This window comes from Diceros bicornis, chromosome 35 (assembly GCF_020826845.1).
Source record: "Diceros bicornis minor isolate mBicDic1 chromosome 35, mDicBic1.mat.cur, whole genome shotgun sequence".
NCBI classification, from domain to species: domain Eukaryota; kingdom Metazoa; phylum Chordata; class Mammalia; order Perissodactyla; family Rhinocerotidae; genus Diceros; species Diceros bicornis.
In genome coordinates this window covers 10818183-10827098 of record NC_080774.1, presented here as the reverse complement: position 1 = coordinate 10827098, position 8916 = coordinate 10818183, and positions in this window count along the sequence as shown.

The window sequence follows — 8916 nt, the reverse complement described above, 5'->3', positions numbered from 1 at the left end:
GTAATAGGGAAAAAATGAAAACAGCCTAAACATTCATCAATAAGAAAATGGCTAAGTAAATAATGACACATCATACATCTGTACTATGGAATACTCTCACAGACTGAATGTTTACGTCCCCCCAAAATTCATGTGTTGGAGCCCTAACGCCCAGTGTGATGGTATTAGGAGGTGGGGCCTTTGGGAGGTAATTAGTTTAGATGAGGTCATGAGGGTGGGGCCCCCATGACGGGATTAGCGTCCTTATAAGATGAGGAAGAGACACCAGAGCTCTCTCTCTCTCTCTCTCTCTCTCTCTCTCTCTCTCTCTGCCATATGAGGACACAGAAAGAAGGCAGCCATCTACAAGCCTGGAGGAGAGTCCTCACCAGGAACTGAATCAATCAGCACCTTGATCTTGGACTTCCGGCCTCCAGAACTGTGAGAAATAAATGTCTGTTGTTTAAGCTGCCCAGTGGATGGCATTGCTATGGCAGCCTGAGCTGACTAATAGAAATACCATGAAGCTATTCAAAAATATCAAAAATATATACGTACAGACATGGAAAGAACTCCAAGTCATAATGTTGGATGGAAAAAGCACGTTGTGGTCACAGTATTACAGTATTGTACATTTATGTAAAACACCCCTTCATCTAACAATGTATATGTTAATATACAAATGCACAGAAAATTATCTGGCAATATAAACATCTAACAAATGACAGGATACTTCAGGAGCATGGGAGAGTCATGGTCAAAAGGAATGTTAGCTTTATTTGTAAGTTTTAATTTTTTAAAAAATGTATTTCTGTATTACTTATGTAATTAAAAATTATTTCAGAACGTACCCCCTCCAAAGGGTTCAGAAAGAATAGCCTGACCCCAGGCCATATGGTCGGTCAACTGCAGAGCTATTTCTAGAATCCAAGTCCTAAAATCTGCTTCCCAATCTAGTAGTTCTTCCCACTACCATTTAATCTCCACCTTAATTTTGAAACCAACAAAAATTACATTCTTCTACTCAAGAGAGACCAAGGCAGGAGTCGCATCCCACCAGACGTGAAGGAGCAGATAAAGTTTTTATGCACTAAACGTAACATGGTTAGATCTCAGCAAGGTTAGCTAAGACAGTTAATTTCAAAGCCTTCCAACTGACAGCAACATACAAATTAGCCTCTGCATCAGCTTTAGGAAACGAATTTCATTACAGTGAAGAATTCAGTAGGAGGTTTTGATGCCTTTTAAAGAAAAGGAGGGTTCACTTCAAGATGAGATGAAACTGTCTTCCAGAGCAACTTCATAATTACACCAGAAGGACAGTATTTACCTCTAAAACCAGCACCCAGTAGGGATAAGCTGGAAGGAAGAAAGAAGCCTCAAAGAGGTGTCAGGTTGAAATCTTCCAGAGACATCCATGGAGAGGAAAATAAAAAGATTAAAAGTCACAGGGAGTTTATTATCAATTATAGTAGGAGCGAACATTTATTTATTCAGAATAATTTGAGTACTGACTGTGCCAGGCACTGTTCTAGGCACTGGGGATACAGCAGGGAACAAGACACACAAAAACCCTGCCCTCCTGGGGCTGATGTCCTGGCAGTAAACATAATACCATAATAATCTGTGCCGGTGAATAGGGAGTACCAGGGTAGGAGGTTTCTTTAAACACAGTGAGTGATCAGGGAAGATCTCACTGAGAAGGTGACATTTGAGCAAACACTGAAGAAGATAAAAGAGCAAGCCCAGCAGGTATCTAAGGAGAGTTTGTTCCAGACAGAGGGAAGAGCAAGTGCAAAGGTCCTGAGGTAGGGACCTACCTGGCATATGCTTGATGAGCAGCAAGACGCTAATATGGCTGGAGCAGAGAGGGCAAGGGAAGAATCCCAGGAGATAAGATGAGAGAGGAAGCCAGGAGCCAGACAGGATAAGACCCTGTAGGCCATTGCAACAACTTGGACTTTTACTCAGAGAGACAGCAGCCATGAAGAGTTTAGAGAGCAGGAGTGACCCTGCTCCACCTAGAGCCTTCCTTCGTATGTGCTACGCAATCCCCCAGCCACACCTGTTTGCAAAAGGGGAGAGGGGTTTTACCTTGCTCACACAGTACCAATCAGATTTCTGCTGCTGAGGATTTGAATTTGGGCTGTAAAAACTGAGCTATTTTGCTGGGAGGAGTGGCAATCACCGCCAGGGCCCCGTCCAGATCCCCTTGGATCCTTTTACCATTTCCACGCACACTTGTTGACACAGAGAGCCTGAAGTGTCTGGGAATTCCCTTACCCAGTGACTGACAGGTGCAGGGGTGTAAATCCTCCCCCTCCCACGCCCCCTTATGGGGACGACTCCACCGTGTGCCTACACGTCTCCCGAGCTGCCCCAGCAGGATTAAGTCAAGATTACCTTCCTGGGAACTGTCCTTGGTAGTATGCCCCACGTGGCCTCTTTTCCTTTCTTTACAAGCACTGTCTCCCTACTCCCTTCCCAGTTTCCCCAGGAACACTTCCTAATAAATCCTTGTCACATGAATCCTTGCCTCAGGGTCTGCTTCTGGGAACCCAAGCCACGAGGTGAGCTGGAAAGTCATGTAATAATAGCCATCGCTAATGTTCACTGAGCACTCACTATGTACCAGGCAGTTATTATAAGCACTGCATCCACATGAACTCAGTTACTTCACAACAGCGCTATGAGGCAGGTGCTATTATTATGCCCCATTTGCATACGAGGAGAATGAGTTGCAGGGAGTTAAGTCTGTACAGCCAGTAAGGGGCAGAGCTGAGATCTGAACCCAGGCAATCTCATTCCAAGCCTGTACTCCTGACCACTCTTGACATTTCGTGTAGGCTTGGGGAACAGAGCTGGCACTTGCGGAGGCCACGATGGGCCAGGTACAAGAGGAGAGGTGGCATCTATCTATAGAGAGAAAAACGAGACCGAGAGAGGCATTGAGGGGAGACCAAGAGGCACGCGGATGGGGAGGGGTCCAAGAGGACATCACAAGTCTTCAGTTGCAATGAAGGCCAGCAGTAGTCCTTGCCGTTGAGTTCTAAAAGATTTCCTCGATTTCATATAACACCCTTCATTTTTTATCTGAGCTACCTTGAATGAATCTCTGCTCCTTGGAACTAAACTAACTCCCACATGTGCCAGCACTGTGGGTATTAAGACGAGCTGTGGTCCTGGTCCTGCAAAGGCATATGGTCAGCTTCAGGGTGATGATCTCAGTTATTTTTTAAGCCAATATTTATAGAAGGTTTATACAGAAACTTACGTCAAGCACGACACTGAGCGCCTTCCATACATTCCATGAGAGAGATGCTATAATCAGTTCCATCTCACAGATGAGGAAATGAAGACTCAGAGATGTTAAGTCCCTTACCCAAGGTGGCAGTGTGACAAGTGACAAAGCCAGCACTTCAGCTTAGGTGTGACAGGCTCTAAGGGCCACAGTCTGAAGCGCTGAGCCACCTCACACTGCTTGTCCATATTCTGTGCTGTGAGGCACAGCAGGGAGCCGTGGGGTCTTCACGTGCCCGTGTCTGCCCTCGCATGGGCAGAAATAATCTCATAAGCCACCCATAACTTCTCAGAGCCAAAATTTAATGAAGCTAGACTTTCTTCCAAAAAACTGAAATTGGAGCATAAAAGAGTAATAACACACATGCACAATTGAAACATCACCCCCCCATCCCTACCATTTCCATGATGAATATCTTTCAACTCCCCACAGACAAGTTCCTCCCTGACCAGCTGGGACCATGCAGACAAGCGGCAGGAGTGTCTGAGGAATGGAGAACTTTCAGTGAATACAGAGTCTTCAGAAAGGGATGACTCCTCTCTCTCAAACCAGCAGCTGAAAAATTCCTCTCAGAGCAAACCAAAGTCCCTTTGCGGATCAGACAGCTCTACAGAGCAAGCGTGTTCCTACTGGTTTGAGGGTTTCAAATGAAATCCTCTAATAGGTTGGTATCAGTCAGACACCAACCAGGAAAACAGACACCACTCTAAGTAATTCAAACAGATGAAATTTAATGCAGGAAATTGGTTATATGGGGGATGGTAAAGGTCAGAAGAAAAGACGGGGTGGGGAGACTACTCAGAGATTAGCCACAGCAGAAGTCACAATTATCCCTAGATCTGGATAGACAGAGGGAGGAGGAGGTATTACCAGAGCCCAGGGGCCAGGGTCCTAAGGCAAAAGCTGGAACTGTAGCGAGTCAGCCATTGTAGAAGAGGCCTCTCAGGGTAGAGAGAGGTAGGAAAGAAATGCCCCAGGGTCTCCCTCATGCCCTGCAATATCCTGCTAAGGTCTCCCAATGGCTGCCCCCCAGGCAGAAGCTAAGGAGCACAAGAAATGCAGCCTAAAGGGCTCCCTCCATCCCCATGCTAACAGAACAGGGAAAGGAGAGCAACGGATCCGAGGGGAAAGTGGCCCAGGACCACCACACTCTGGCTTCATTCATTCATTCATTCATTCAGTGAACATTTCTTAAACGCCCACCATGTCTGAGGCACTGAGCTAGGTGCCTAGAACCTACAACACTAACAATACACAGCCCCTCCCTCGAGGGAGAGTTATTTACAGTTGTATGAATTGTCCGCTGCTGGTGGAGATAACACAGGACCCAGCTTGGGGGTAGCAGTGGATCTGGAGTCCCTCCACTGAGGTGACATTCAAGCTTCATCTGGAAGGATGAGAAGAGTTTGCCATGTGTTGGGAACATCTGTTGTTTTTATCTGCTCAGAATCCAGCATTCCTTGGAGAACAACCTTTTATCCGCTCTCAGTCCCTGTGGTTTCCCAAGGGATGAACACATGACCCAAATCTGGCCAATCAGCATCTTCCTTTGTCCTGGCCACAGTGATTGGATCAAGGATGAGCACATGACTGAAACTGGTCCAACTAGAGGCAATCCTGGACTCTCTCAGGACCCTTAAATGGAAAACAGCTCTTTTTCTCCTGGTGTTGTTACAATGGATAGAGGTAAGCCTAAACTGTTGATGGCCATCTAGCCACTAGAGAGAATAAATGAAGTTGAGAATGAAGTCAACATAAAGGGAAATTGATCTGAGAGAAAGAAAAAGTCCTGATGGTATCATTTGATTTCCTGGATCCAGACATATCTGAGGCCAATAATATAAGATCCTTTAGTTATGTGAACACATAAACTTTTATTTTTCTTCAGCCACTTTACGTTGGATTCCTGTCACTTGCAATTTAAAAAGCCGTAACTGATAAGATGAGAGAAGGCAGAGGAAGCAGAGTTTGCAAGAAGAGGCAGGAAAGAGGGTGGTGTATTCAAGGAACCACAAATAGTTGGACTTGCTGGGATGGTAGAATTTTGTGAAAAAAACAAGGACGGGGGGCAGTGCTGGCCTGGTGGCGCAGCGGTTAAGTTCACGCACTCCGCTTCGGCGGCCCAGGGTTCGCAGGTTCGGATCCTGGGCACGGACCTACGCACCCCTTGTCGAGCCATGCTGTGGCAGGCGTCCCACACATAAAGTAGAGGAAGATGGGCATGGATGTTAGCCCAGGGCCAATCTTCCTCAGCAAAAAGAGGAGGATTGGCAACAGATGTTAGCTCAGGGCTGATCTTCACACACACACAAAAAAAACACAAGGGGGGATAGGAGGTGAGTCTGGGAAGGAAGATGTGGACTTTAAGAGCCTTGAACCCTAAGCAGAGGAAGCTGAACTTTCTCCACAGAACCCAGAGCTTCTACAACTTTTTGTTTTTATGTCAAATAATCAGCAAGTGCTCTGAGCACCTCAGGATTGTGCCCAGTCTTATGGTGAGTACAGAAGAGACAGCTCCTGCCCTTGAGGGGCTTACAATCCACGTAAAAGGGGGAAACTATAACCAATAATGTAATAATAGTGAAGATTTATAATGTGTCAGATACTGCACTGCATTTACATAGATTTTTTTCATTGAATCCACACACCTATCTATGAAGTAGGCACTGTGATTGTCATCCATATTTTATGGGTGAGGAAACTAAAGCTTAGAGAGGTTGAGTCACTTGCCTAAGGTCACACAGTTCGGAAGTGGCAGAGCCAGGATTTGAACCCAAGCAGTGTGACCGCAGAGTCCACATACTTGAACCATTTTGCTGAACGGTCAACTGAGTTGCAGGTGGAATGAGAGAAGTGAACAGGGAAAGGAGTCAAAATGTCAAGCTTGAATCCATAACCAAACTGTAAGTGGCTCTGCCCCAGACTTCACGTTGGGAGACAGCCCGATGGAGGGCATAGCTGCAGGTCACAGGTCTGCGTGGCAGAGAGCCCTTTACCCATCAGTGGGTGTCCTTGTGGGCTCCAGAGTGACCTGGCCCTGCTGAGGAGACAAGACAAGTGCAAGCCTTCTTGAGGGACATGAGCTTGAAGTGTAAGAGGATAGAGCAGCAGGCAGCTGCCACCAACCCCCGCCTCTCACGGTGCCCAGTCTTTCTGGACGGCACCACTTCTTCCGGGCCCGTGACTGCCTCCTGGCAGTGCTGCAATGTGATACTCCACTACACTTTCTTCACAGCACAGCAGAGCCTGCAGGAGGTGTATTTGCTTTTTATTTTGGAGAAGGTAGCCAGCCTGGTGATCTAGTGGTTAAGATCCAGCACTCTTACCACCACGGCCTGCGTTCCTTTCCCAGTCAGGGAACCACACCAGCCGTCTGTTGGTTGTCATACTGTGGCGGCTGCATGTTGCTGTGATGCTGAAAGCTATGTCACTGGTATTTCAAATACCAGCAGGGCCACCCCTGGTGGACAGGTTTCAGTGGAGCTTCCAGACTAGACAGACTAGGAAGAAGGACCTGGCCACCCACTTTCAAAAAAACTGGCCATGAAAACCGTATGAATGGCAGCAGGGCACTGTCTGATACAGCACAGAAAGGTGAGAGGATGATGCAAAATGACCGGGCAAGATCGACTCTGCTGTCCACAGGGTCGGACTAGGATTCGGAACCAACTCAATGGCACAGACAAAGATGGAGGGGAGTAGATTCTGAAGTCCACCCATTGCCTACCCACCACATTCTCTCATACTCTCAGAATGTGCATGCACCCGCACATGAGTGCACACACACACGTTACTCTCTGTTGGTGCAAATTATGCCCATCCTTCAAAGCTCCCTGAAATCCCACTTCTTGTGGTCAGCCCTCCTTGAACGCCCAAACTGGACCCCCCCTCCTTGTCTCAGAACTCCGAGAATCAGAGTCACTTAGAGGAAACCAGGTTCAGGGAGACTGCATGGCACACAAGTGTCAAAGCCACACTAGATGCCACGTTTCCTCAGACCTCTCCCCAGACAGTTCTCTTCCGTGAGATCTAGAGCTCTAATTTTCTGTATCCCATGGCTGGACACTTTTTAGTGCCTTGACATTCCTTTTGACTGGAGGATGGCAGATGGCATTTATCATGTCAATGTTGATGACTGGTAATGGCTGTCTGGAGCAGTGTTGAGAAGGATGCAGAGGGTCATCATGTTGTGCTCAGCGCCGAGACTGATGACTGATGCCTGCCCTGGACACGGACGGGGGAGTGATGTCATATATGCCATGGATTTGCCATCTCTCTTTCCTTTCAGAAGCCTCTCCCAAATGTCCCAGGCAGAATTAGCTGCTCCTTCATGTGGATTCCCATACCACTTTAAACATACTTGAGAACTTTTCACATTGTGACGCAACTATATGTTCGCATGTCTCTCCCAGGAGATAGTGAGTTTCTTGAGGTCACAGCCTTTGCTCATCCCCAGAGCTCAGTCAGCATCTTGCCTGAACCAAAGCAGATTCTCAATAACTATCTGAATGTTGCAGCGTTCAGACTTGTGAATTATAATTTCACTAGTTTATGTCTTCTTTAAACAACTTGGTATTTTCCTACCTCACCTAGCATAGTGCTAAACTCAAATTTAATCTAATTTAATTTGATTTGCTATCAGTTATTGAAAGCTTACTACATACCAGGTACTGTGATACGGGCTTCTCGTATATTGCTGTAGATATTTGCCCCCTACAGCCTACAAGGAGGCTATTAGCCCCATCTTACAAACGATGGCACTGAGGCTCAGAGAGGCTATTCAATTTACCTAAGATCACACAGCCAGTAAGCAGCAGAGCTGGGATTTAAATCTGGGTCTCTGTGACAGCAGTTTTGGCTGACTGATCACCATTGTAATAAAGAGTAGTGGTCAGCGAGGAGGCAATAAGAACAAATCTAGAAACTGATGCAGGACTAGAGGTGTCATCTTATTAAATGTGGCGTTTCAGCTCACAGCCTCTGTGGGGTGGTTACAAAGTCTGAGCCAGGCTGCAGTGGCCGCTGTGCCACGAACGTCCATGCTGCCCAGACGTGGGCCTGCTGGTCCAGCCCCATGTGAGTCAGCACCTGGAGACATGTGCTTCTTTAAATAGATCCTGCGCTCAGCTGGTTCCTGGGGTTGATCAATGACTTGCCTGTCATTGGAGGGAGGTCTCCTGGGGCTTGCTGAGCAGCTGTGCGGAAGTAGAGCAGAGGGACATAAGGGGCACTGGAGGAAGGTTATTGGTAGCTGTGCCCCTTCCAGAGAGTTAAGAGAATGACCGGGTGAAACACCACCCGGAAGTTGGTCTTTTGGGGTTTAGTTCCATGCCCCTCCTTTCCCCAGAGCCCCTGCATTTTGTGGAGGAACCACGAGCAAGGTGGACCAGGGTCAGGAGACCTGTGTTCAAATCCCAGCTCTGCGACCAAAGAGCTACATGACCTTGGGCAAGTCCTTCACTTTCCTGTCCTCTCATCCATCAAGCGACACTCTGTAATTACAAACACACAACAGGAGGCAGAAGACGACCTGATTGTTCTCAAAGGAGGATCAGCCGAATGACTTATGGCCCATCCGTACCAGGCAACAAATGCCACTCAGATACGAGAGGCAATTAACATACTCTGAGATGAAA